A 13,018-nucleotide genomic window follows, 5' to 3' on the forward strand; every position below is an offset into this window, starting at 1 on the left:
GGAAAAGGAAAAGGAAAAGGAAAAGGAAAAGGAAAAGGAAAAGTAAAAGAAAAGAGGGGCACCTGGGTGGTTCAGTTGGTTAAGCGTCTGACTTCGGCTCAGGTCATGATCTTGGGGTTCGTGGGTTCGAGCCCCACACTGGGCTCTGTGCTGACAGCTCAGAGCCTGGAGCCTGCTTCAGGTTCTGTGTCTCCCTCTCTCTCTGCCTCTCCCCCACTTGCACTCTCTCTTTCAAAAATAAATAAACATTAAAAAACTTTTTTTAAAGAAAAGAAAAAAGGAAGGAAGGAAGGAAGAGGAAGAGGGAGGAAGAAAAGAAAGGAAAGGGAAGGGAAAAGAAAGGAAAGCAAAGCAAAAGGAACTGTTTAGTAATATGCCCCAAGAAGTGGGAATTTCAAGAAAGAACTTTTACTTTTTTATTTTATATCTTTTTATTCTATTTGATATTTTTATTCTTTTAAATAAGCATGTAAACATATAATTTTTATTTTATTTTTTTTTTAATTTTTTTAACGTTTATTTATTTTTGAGACAGAGAGAGACAGAGCATGAACAGGGGAGGGGCAGAGAGAGAGGGAGACACAGAAGCTGAAACAGGCTCCAGGCTCTGAGCTGTCAGCACAGAGCCTGACGCGGGGCTCGAACCCACGGACTGTGAGATCATGACCTGAGCCGAAGTCAGACGCTTAACCGACCAAGCCACCCAGGCGCCCCCATATAATTTTTTTAAACTAACTTAGAAAACATCATCTGTAGCTCAAATTTTTCTTTTTCCTAATGAAACTTTATTGAGGTACAATTTATATATAATAAAGTGAACAATTCAGAGTGATGACAAATGTATACAGTCTTGCAACCACCATCATAATCGTGATACAGAATATTTCTATCAGTCCTAAAATTTGCTCCTACCACTTTTCTACTAATTCCATAAACCTATCCCTAGGTCCTGGAAACCACTAATCTGCTTTCTATCACTAGTTTTGTTTTTTCTCATATTTCATATAACATGCTCATATAACAAAATCATATAAAATGTTGCATCTGGCTTTTTTTTTTACTTAGCCTGATACTTTTAAGATTCATCTATATTGTTATATGTATAAATAGTCTGTTTCTTTTTTACTGCTGAGTAATATTTCATTGTGTGGATACACCACAATTTGTAAATCCATTCACCAACTGATAGACACGTGGGTTCATTTTTATTGTTGACTATTACAAATAAAGTTATTTCGAGTATTCAAGTACAAGCCTTTTTGTGGACATGTATTTTCATTTTTGCTTGATAAGTACCCAGGAGTGGAATTACTGTGAAATATGTTGTTTCATTGATTTTCCTCTATCTACCTCTTTTTTTCTTTCATTTGTTTCTGCTTTAGTCTTTATTAGTTCCTTCCTCCACTTACTTTGTGTTTTAATTTTCTCATCTTTTTTTAGTTTCTTAAGGTGGAAGCTTAGATTATGGATTTGATAACCTTCTCCCAACTGTAATGGAAATTAATGCTTTACTTCCTAACTAGACATGTCTCTGGAGACAAGGGAAACAAAAGCAAAAGTAAACTACTGGGACCTCATCAAGACAAAAAGCTTCTGCACAGTGAAAGAAATAATCAATAAAACTAAAAGGCAAATGACAGAATGGGAGAAGGTATTTGTAAATGACATATCAGATAAAGGGTTACTATCCAAAATCTATAAAGAATTTATCAAAGGGGTGCCTGGGTGGCTCAGTCGGTTAAGCATCCAACTTCAGCTCAGGTCATGATCTCACGGTCCGTGAATTCAAGCCCCACATCGGGCTCTGTGCTGACAGCTCAGCTCGGAGCCTGGAGTCTGGAGCCTGCTTCGGATTCTGTGTCTCCCTCTCTCTGCTCCTCCCCTGCTCGCACTCTGTCTCTGTCTCTTTCTCTCTCTCAAAAAATAAACATTAAAAAAAAGAATTTAGCAAACTCAACACCCCAAAAACAAATAATCCAATTAAGAAATAGGCAGAAGACATAGACACTTTTCCAAAGAAGATATCCAGATGGCTAACAGACACATGAAAGGATGCTCAACATCACTCATCATCAGGGAATGCAAATCAAAACCACAAAGAGATACTGCTTCACACCTGTCAGAATGGCCAAAATGAACAACTTAGTAAACAACAGATGTTAGCAAGGATGTAGATAAAGGAGAACACTTTTACATTGTTGGTGGGAATGCAAACTGGTATAGCCACTCTGGAAAACAATATAAGTTTCCTCCAAAGGTTAAAAATAGAACTACCCTACAAACAGCAATACACTACTGGGTATTTATTCAAAGGATAAAGTGCTGATTTGAAGGGGCACATGCACCCCCATGTTTATAGCATCACTGTCAACAATAGCCAAAGTATGGAAAGAGCCCAAATGTCCATCGACTGATGAATGGGTAAAGAAGATGTGGTACACATATATACAATGGAATATTACTCAGTGATCAAAAAGAATGAAATCTTGCCATTTGCAACAATGTGGATAGAACTAGAGTGTATTATGCTACATGAAATAAGTCAATCAGAGAAAGACAAATATATGATTCCACTTATACGTGGAATTTAAGAAACAAAACAGATAAACATAGGAGAAAGGAAGGAAAAATAAAATAAGATAAAAATAGAGAGGGAGGCAAACCATAGGAGACTCTTAAAACATAGAAAACAAACTGAGGGTGCAGGAGGAGAGGTGGCTTGGGGATGGGTTAAATGGATGATGGGCATTAAAGAGAGCACTTGTTGGGATGAGCACTGAGTATTATATGTAAGTGATGAATCATTCACTTCTACTCCTGAAATCAATACTACAATATACATCAACTAACATGAATTTTAATTTTAAAAAAAGAATTAGAAATCAATGTTTTGTTTCCATTTAAGCACTGCTTTCACTGCATCCCACATGTTTTGGTATACTGTATTCATTCGTGTTCAGTTGAAAATAATTTCTAGTTTTCTTTGTAATTTTTTCCTTGGCCCCTGTTTTTCTTTTTTTAATTGTGGTGGTTAATTTCCAAATTTGAAGATTCCTCAAATAGATATCCTTCTTATATTGATTTCTAATTTAAAGACATTGTGATTAGAGAACATACTTCACATAATTTCAATGTTTTTTTTAATTTATTGAGATTTGGTTTATGGCCCAAAATATAGTCTACCTTGGTGAATATTCCACATGCACTTGAAAGGAATATTTATTCTGTTATTGTTGAGTGAACTGTTCTATAAATGTCAGGTCAATTTGGCTGATAATGTGTTTAATCTTCCTTTCCTCACTAATTTTTCTATCTATTCTATCAACAAAAAGAACTGCTAAAATCTGCAAGTAAAATTGTGAGTTTCTCTCATTCTCCTTTAATTTCTATCATATTCACGTCATATATTTTCAAGTTCTTGTATTACATGAATTAATATTTGGGCTTGTTAAGTACTCTTAATGGATTTACCTCTTTATGCAATGTCCCTATTAATCCCTGGTATATTACTTATTCTGAAATTTACTTTGATATTAATATAGCAACCCCAACTTTATTTTGATGAGTGTCTTCATAGAATATCTTTTTTTTTCCTTTTACTTTTGTATCATTTGTGTCTTTATATTTAAAGTAAGTTAGATGGCATATAGCTGAGTCTTACTTTTTTAATCCAAGATGAGAACATTTGACTTTTAATCGGAATATTTAGACCTACACTGTACAATATGATAGGCACTAGCCACATGTGACTATTGAGCACTTGAAATATGGCTACTATAAACTGAGATGTGATTTAAGTATAAAATACAAGATTTTGAAGACAGTCTTATCTGAAAACAAAATGGAAAATATCTTAATAATATTTATCTGATTATTTATTGAAATGATAATGTTTTAGTTGTTTTGGGTTAACTAACTTATTAAAATTAATTTCACATGTTTTTATTCTTTATGTGATCAATAGAACAATTTAAAATATTTATATGGGTCATATTATAGCATTGTCAGTGAATGCATTTGGGTTTAAATCTACTACATGAATTTTTTAAGACTATTTTTTAGGTTCACAGCAAATATAAGGGTAAAGTTCAGAGGTTTCCCATATATTCCCTGCCTCCATACACTCATGTATAGCCTCTTCCATTATCAGTATTACTCGCGAAAGTGGTACATTTATTCCAGCTGATGAACTTACACTGACACATCAAAATCACCCAAAGACTATAGTTTACCTTACGTTTCATTCTTGGCATTATACATTCTATAGATTTGGACAATAATATAATAACATGTGTCCATCATTATGTATCATAAAGAGTATTTTCACTGCCCTAAAAACCCTCTGTGCTCTGCCTATTCATCTCTATTCAACACTACCGCCTGGGAACCACCAATCTTTTTACTGTCTCCATAGTTTTGCTTTTTCCAAAATGTCAAATAGTTGAAATTATATAGTACGTAACCTTTTCAAATTTGATTTTTTCACTTTGTAATATGCATTTAAGGCTCCTCCGTGTCTGTTTATGGCTTGATAGCTCTTCTTTTTAAAGCTGAATAATATACTGTTGTCTGGATGTACCACAGTTTATCCATTTAACCACTGAAGAATACTTTGGTTACTTCCAAGTTTGGGCAAATATGAATAAAGCTGCTATAAACATCATGTGCAGATTTTTGTGCAGACATACTTTTTCAACTCCTTTGGGTAATTATGAAGAGTGTGATTGCTAGATCATAAGACTATATTTAGTTTGTAAGAGTATGTTTAGTTTTCCAAGAAACCATCAAACTATCTTCCAAAGTGGAGGTACTATTTTCCATTACCATTAGCAATAAATGAGAAGTTCCTGTCGTTACATATCTTTTCCAACGTTTGCTGTTTTCAGTGTCATTTTGGTCATTCTAATAGGTGTATAGTAGCATCTCTTTGTTTTAATTTGCATTTCTCTGATGAAATAAGTTGTGGAACATGTTTTCATATGCTGATTTGCCACCTGTATATCTTCTTTGGTGAGGTGTCTACGCCATGTGTCTTTTGAGAATATTTTTTCCCAGCCTGTGACTTTTCTCATTTTCTTGACATTATCTGTCACAGAGCAGAAGATTTTAATTTTAATGAAGTCCAACTTATCAGTTATTTCTTTTGTGGATCATGCTTTTGATGTTATATTTAAAAAGGTTTTCTAGATTTTCAATGTTATCTAAGTTTTCTTCTATGTTATATTCTAGGAGTTTTGTAGTTTCTTGTTTTACATATAGGTCTACAATCCATTTTGAGTTAATTTTTGTGAAGGATATAGATTCATTTTTGTACATGTAGATGTCCAATTTTTCCAACACCATTTGCTGCAAAGACTATCTTTGCTCCATTGTATTTCTTTTGCTCCTTTGTTGAAAATCAATTGACTATATTTATGTGAACCTATCTCTGGGTTCTCTAACCTGAGGCTTTGAGCTATTTGTCTATTCTTTTGCCAATACCTCACTGTCTTGATTACTCTGGCTTTATAGTAAGTCTTGAAGTTGGACAGCATCAGTCCTCCATTGTTCTTTTTCATCAATAGTTTTGGCTATTTTGGGTCTTTTCCTTCTCTGGATAAATTTTAGATTTGTCAATATCCACAGAATAACTTTCTGAGATTTTGATTGGGATTCAATTGAATCTATAGATCAGATTAGGAAGAACTCATATCTTGGCAATATTGAGTCTTCCTATCCATAAGCATGGAATATCTCTCCATTTATTTATTCTTTGATTCATTCATTAGTCTTATAGTTTTCCTGATATAGATTTTGTACATATTTTGTTATTATTTGTAACATATTTGTTACTATTATTTATACCTAAATTTCATTTTGGTGGGTGTTAATGTAAATGCTATTGTGCTTTTAATTTCAAATTTCATTTGTTCATTGCTGGTATTTAGGAAAGTAATTAACTTCTGTATTCTGCAAACTTATTGTAATTGCTTATAGTTTTGAGAGTGTTTTTGTCTATTCTTTTGGATTTTCTACATAGATGACATATAATCTGTGAACAAAGTTTTATTTTTTTCTTTTCCAATTTGTATACATTTTGTTTCTTTTTCTTTCTTTATTGCATTAGGCAGGATACCCAGTACAATATTGAAAGACGTGGTGAAAGGAGATATACTTGCCTTGTACCTGATCTTAGTGAAAAAGCTTCTAGTTTCTCACCATTAAGTATGATGTCAACTGTAGGGGTGCCTGGGTGGCTCAGCCAATTGAGCATCTGACTCTTGATTTTGGCTCAGATCATTGTCTTACGGTTCGTAAGTTTGAGCCCCACATTGGGTTCTGTGCTGACAGCAGGAAGCCTGCTTGGAATTCTCTCTCTCTCTCTCTCTCTCTTTCTGCCCCTCTCCTGCCTATGCTCTCTCTCTCAAAACAAATTAATAAAACTTAAAAAAAATTAAGTATGATGCCAACTGAAGATATTTTGCATATATTCTTTATAAAGCTGAGAAAGTTTTCTAGTCCTAGTTTACAAAGAATTTTTATCATGAACGGGCTATTATATTAATATTTCTTTTCTTTTTTGTCCCATCTGTTTTTTATTCTTTTTTTTTCTTTGTCTTTAACTGCTTCCTTTTGGGTTCCCTAAAATTATTTTACTTCATTTTATCTCCACTATTGGCTTAATAACTATACCTCTTTGTTTTACTTTTTTAGTAAAAGTTTAGTAAACTTTTTTAGTTTTTCAAACTCCTCTAGAGTTTGGAGTATATATCTTTAATTTATTACAATCGACCTTCAAATAATACTAATTGCTTCTTGCATATTATAAGAACCTTACCACATTATACTTCTGTTTACTTCTTCTTGTTCATTGTACTTTTGTTATACGTTTTACTTCTATATGTTACAAATTTCATAATACACTGATATTTTTGCTTTAAACATATCATTATCTTTTTTTAATGTTCATATCCTTTTTTCAGTAGAGTTCTACTTCCAGAAATGTACCATAAAGATTTAATAAACATGCATTCAAAGGAGATTCAATGGGACAGTATTTATTAAAGTGAAAATATGACAACTTAAATGATCTATAGGAAGGGAATTATTAAATTACTGTATTTCCCTACAATTGGATATTAGAGAGCTCTTAATTTATATGTTTAAAGACATTTAAGGACACAAAAATGCTCACACCTCCTTTAAGTAAAAAGAAAGCAAAAATCTGAAGATTTTTCTGTCATTGAAACTGTTTATATTTGAACGAGACAGATAGGCACAGAGAGAAAAGTAGGGAGAGAGAAATACAGAGATAGAATGATGCAAGAATACCATAAAATGCCTATCTATAAGTGGTTAGGTAATTCTATTTGTTTTTCATAATCAATTTTTACTATTTAACTGAAGAAATATTATTTTTCATTGAAGATGCAGATTATAGGGTATCCAAAAACGCTACTGAATTTTAAATACCTTGTGTGTGGGGGGGGTTCCGGAAGATGGCGGCGTAGGAGGACGCGGGGCTCACAGCGCGTCCTGCCGATCACTTAGATTCCACCTACACCTGCCTAAAGAACCCAGAAAACCGCCAGAGGATTAGCAGAAGGGAGTCTCCGGAGTCAAGCGCAGACTAGAGGCCCACGGAAGAGGGTAGGAAGGGCGGCGAGGCGGTGCGCGCTCCACGGACTGGCGGGAGGGAGCCGGGGCGGAGGGGCGGCTCGCCGGCCAAGCAGAGCCCCCGAGTCTGGCTGGCAAAAGCAGAGGGGCCGGACAGACTGTGTTCCGACAGCAAGCGCGACTTAGCGTCTGGGAGGTCATAAGTTAACAGCTCTGCTCGGAAAGCGGGAAGGCTGGAGGACAAAGGGAGGGAGAGCTGCTGAGCCCCCGGACGGCAGAGCTCAGCTTGGCGGGGAACAAAGGCGCCAGCGCCATCTCCCCCGCCCATCCCCCAGCCAAAATCCCAAAGGGAACCAGTTCCTGCCAGGGAACTTGCTCTCTCCGCACAAACACCCAACTCTGTGCTTCTGCGGAGCCAAACCTCCGGCAGCGGATCTGACTCCCTCCCGCTGCCACAGGGCTCCTCCTGAAGTGGATCACCTAAGGAGAAGCGAGCTAAGCCTGCCCCTCCAGCCCCCGTGCACCTTGCCTACCCACCCCAGCTAATACGCCAGATCCCCAGCAACACAAGCCTGGCAGTGTGCAAGTAGCCCAGACGGGACACGCCACCCCACAGTGAATCCCGCCCCTAGGAGAGGGGAAGAGAAGGCACACACCACTCTGACTGTGGCCCCAGCAGTGGGCTGGGGGCAGACATCGGGTCGGACTGCGGCCCCGCCCACTAACTCCAGTTATACACCACAGCACAGGGGAAGTGCACTGCAGGTCCTCACCACGCCAGGGACTCTCCAAAATGACCAAACGGAAGAATTCCCCTCAGAAGAATCTCCAGGAAATAACAACAGCTAATGAACTGATCAAAAAGGATTTAAATAATATAACAGAAAGTGAATTTAGAATAATAGTCATAAAATTAATCGCTGGGCTTGAAAACAGTATACAGGACAGCAGAGAATCTTTTGCCACAAAGATCGAGGGACTAAGGAACAGTCACGAGGAGTTGAAAAACGCTTTAAACGAAATGCAAAACAAAATGGAATCCACGATGGCTCGGCTTGAAGAGGCAGAGGAGAGAATAGGTGAACTAGAAGATAAAGTTATGGAGAAAGAGGAAGCTGAAAGAAAGAGAGATAAAAAAATCCAGGAGTATGAGGGGAAAATTAGAGAACTAAGTGATACACTAAAAAAAAAATAATATACGCATAATTGGTATCCCAGAGGAGGAAGAGAGAGGGAAAGGTGCTGAAGGGGTACTTGAACAAATTATAGCTGAGAACTTCCCTGAACTGGGGAAGGAAAAAGGCATTGAAATCCAAGAGGCACAGAGAACTCCCTTCAGACGTAACTTGAATCGATCTTCTGCACGACATATCATAGTGAAACTGGCAAAATACAAGGATAAAGAGAAAATTCTGAAAGCAGCAAGGGATAAACGGGCCCTCACATATAAAGGGACACCTATAAGACTCGTGACTGATCTCTCCTTTGAAACTTGGCAGGCCAGAAAGGCTTGGCACGATATCTACAGTGTGCTAAACAGAAAAAATATGCAGCCGAGAATCCTTTATCCAGCAAGTCTGTCATTTAGAATAGAAGGAGAGATAAAGGTCTTCCCAAACAAACAAAAACTGAAGGAATTTGTCACCACGAAACCAGCCCTACAAGAGATCCTAAGGGGGATCCTGTGAGACAAAGTACCAGAGACATCACTACAAGCATAAAACATACAGACATCACAATGACTCTAAACCCATATCTTTCTATAATAACACTGAATGTAAATGGATTAAATGCGCCAACTAAAAGACATAGGGTATCAGAATGGATAAAAAAACAAGACCCATCTATTTGCTGTCTACAAGAGACTCATTTTAGATCTGAGGACACCTTTAGATTGAGAGTGAGGGGATGGAGAACTATTTATCATGCTCCTGGAAGCCAAAAGAAAGCTGGAGTAGCCATACTTATATCAGACAAACTAGACTTTAAATTAAAGGCTGTAACAAGAGATGAAGAAGGGCATTATATAATAATCACAGGGTCTATCCACCAGGAAGAGCTAACTATTATAAATGTCTATGCGCCAAATACCCGAGCCCCCAGATATATAAAACAATTACTCATAAACATAAGCAACCTTATTGATAAGAATGTGGTCATTGCAGGGGACTTTAACACCCCACTTACAGAAATGGATAGATCATCTAGACACACAGTCAATAAAGAAACAAGGGCCCTGAATGATACATTGGATCAGATGGACTTGACAGATATATTTAGAACTCTGCATCCCAAAGCAACAGAATATACTTTCTTCTCGAGTGCACATGGAACATTCTCCAAGATAGATCATATACTGGGTCACAAAACAGCCCTTCATAAGTTTACAAGAATTGAAATTATACCATGCATACTTTCAGACCACAATGCTATGAAGCTTGAAATCAACCACAGGAAAAAGTCTGGAAAACCTCCAAAAGCATGGAGGTTAAAGAACACCCTACTAACGAATGAGTGGGTCAACCAGGCAATTAGAGAAGAAATTAAAATATATATGGAAACAAACGAAAATGAAAATACAACAATCCAAACGCTTTGGGATGCAGCGAAGGCAGTCCTGAGAGGAAAATACATTGCAATCCAGGCCTATCTCAAGAAACAAGAAAAATCCCAAATAGAAAATCTAACAGCACACCTAAAGGAAATAGAAGCAGAACAGCAAAGGCAGCCTAAACCCAGCAGAAGAAGAGAAATCATAAAGATCAGAGCAGAAATAAACAATATAGAATCTAAAAAAACTGTAGAGCAGATCAACGAAACCAAGAGTTGGTTTTTTGAAAAAATAAACAAAATTGACAAACCTCTAGCCAGGCTTCTCAAAAAGAAAAGGGAGATGACCCAAATAGATAAAATCATGAATGAAAATGGAATGATTACAACCAATCCCTCAGAGATACAAACAATTATCAGGGAATACTATGAAAAATTATATGCCAGCAAATTGGACAACCTGGAAGAAATGGACAAATTTCTAAACACCCACACTCTTCCAAAACTCAATCAGGAGGAAATAGAAAGCTTGAACAGACCCATAACCAGCGAAGAAATTGAATCGGTTATCAAAAATCTCCCAACAAATAAGAGTCCAGGACCAGATGGCTTCCCAGGGGAGTTCTACCAGACATTTAAAGCAGAGATCATACCTATCCTTCTCAAGCTATTCCAAGAAATAGAAAGGGAAGGAAAACTTCCAGACTCATTCTATGAAGCCAGTATTACTTTGATTCCTAAACCAGACAGAGACCCAGTAAAAAAAGAGAACTACAGGCCAATATCCCTGATGAATATGGATGCAAAAATTCTTAATAAGATACTAGCAAATCGAATTCAACAGCATATAAAAAGAATTATTCACCATGATCAAGTGGGATTCATTCCTGGGATGCAGGGCTGGTTCAACATTCGCAAATCGATCAACGTGATACATCACATTAACAAAAAAAAAGAGAAGAACCATATGATCCTGTCAATCGATGCAGAAAAGGCCTTTGACAAAATCCAGCACCCTTTCTTAATAAAAACCCTTGAGAAAGTCGGGATAGAAGGAACATACTTAAAGATCATAAAGGCCATTTATGAAAAGCCCACAGCTAACATCATCCTCAACAGGGAAAAACTGAGAGCTTTTTCCCTGAGATCAGGAACACGACAGGGATGCCCACTGTCACCGCTGCTGTTTAATATAGTGCTGGAAGTTCTAGCATCAGCAATCAGACAACAAAAGGAAATCAAAGGCATCAAAATTGGCAAAGATGAAGTCAAGCTTTCGCTTTTTGCAGATGACATGATATTATACATGGAAAATCCGATAGACTCCACCAAAAGTCTGCTAGAACTGATACATGAATTCAGCAAAGTTGCAGGATACAAAATCAATGTGCAGAAATCAGTTGCATTCTTATACACTAACAATGAAGCAACAGAAAGACAAATGAAGAAACTGATCCCATTCACAATTGCACCAAGAAGCATAAAATACCTAGGAATAAATCTAACCAAAGATGTAAAAGATCTGTATGCTGAAAACTATAGAAAGCTTATGCAGGTAATTGAAGAAGATATAAAGAAATGGAAAGACATTCCCTGCTCATGGATTGGAAGAATAAATATTGTCAAAATGTCAATACTACCCAAAGCTATCTACACATTCAATGCAATCCCAATCAAAATTGCACCAGCATTCTTCTCGAAACTAGAACAAGCCATCCTAAAATTCGTATGGAACCACAAAAGGCCCCGAATAGCCAAAGTAATTTTGAAGAAGAAGACCAAAGCAGGAGGCATCACAATCCCAGACTTTAGCCTCTACTACAAAGCTGTCATCATCAAGACAGCATGGTATTGGCATAAAAACAGACACATAGACCAATGGAATAGAATAGAAACCCCAGAACTAGACCCACAAACGTATGGCCAACTCATCTTTGACAAAGCAGGAAAGAACATCCAATGGAAAAAAGACAGTCTCTTTAACAAATGGTGCTGGGAGAACTGGACAGCAACATGCAGAAGGTTGAAACTAGACCACTTTCTCACACCATTCACAAAAATAAACTCAAAATGGATAAAGGACCTGAATGTGAGACAGGAAACCATCAAAACCTTAGAGGAGAAAGCAGGAAAAGACCTCTCTGACCTCAGCCGTAGCAATCTCTTACTCGGCACATCCCCAAAGGCAAGGGAATTAAAAGCAAAAGTGAATTACTGGGACCTTATGAAGATAAAAAGCTTCTGCACAGCAAAGGAAACAACCAACAAAACTAAAAGGCAACCAACGGAATGGGAAAAGATATTTGCAAATGACACATCGGACAAAGGGCTAGTATCCAAAATCTATAAAGAGCTCATCAAACTCCACACCCGAAAAACAAATAACCCAGTGAAGAAATGGGCAGAAAACATGAATAGACACTTCTCTAAAGAAGACATCCAGATGGCCAACAGGCACATGAAAAGATGTTCAACGTCGCTCCTTATCAGGGAAATACAAATCAAAACCACACTCAGATACCACCTCACACCAGTCAGAGTGGCCAAAATGAAGAAATCAGGAGACTATAGATGCTGGAGAGGATGTGGAGAAACAGGAACCCTCTTGCACTGTTGGTGGGAATGCAAATTGGTGCAGCCGCTCTGGAAAGCAGTGTGGAGGTTCCTCAGAAAATTAAAAATAGACCTACCCTATGACCCAGCAATAGCACTGCTAGGAATTTATCCAAGGGATACAGGAGTACTGATGCATAGGGGCACCTGTACCCCAATGTTTATAGCAGCACTCTCAACAATAGCCAAATTATGGAAAGAGCCTAAATGTCCATCAACTGATGAATGGATAAAGAAATTGTGGTTTATATACACAATG

The sequence above is a fragment of the Panthera leo genome, chromosome B2 (genome assembly GCF_018350215.1).
Source record: "Panthera leo isolate Ple1 chromosome B2, P.leo_Ple1_pat1.1, whole genome shotgun sequence".
NCBI lineage: Eukaryota > Metazoa > Chordata > Mammalia > Carnivora > Felidae > Panthera > Panthera leo.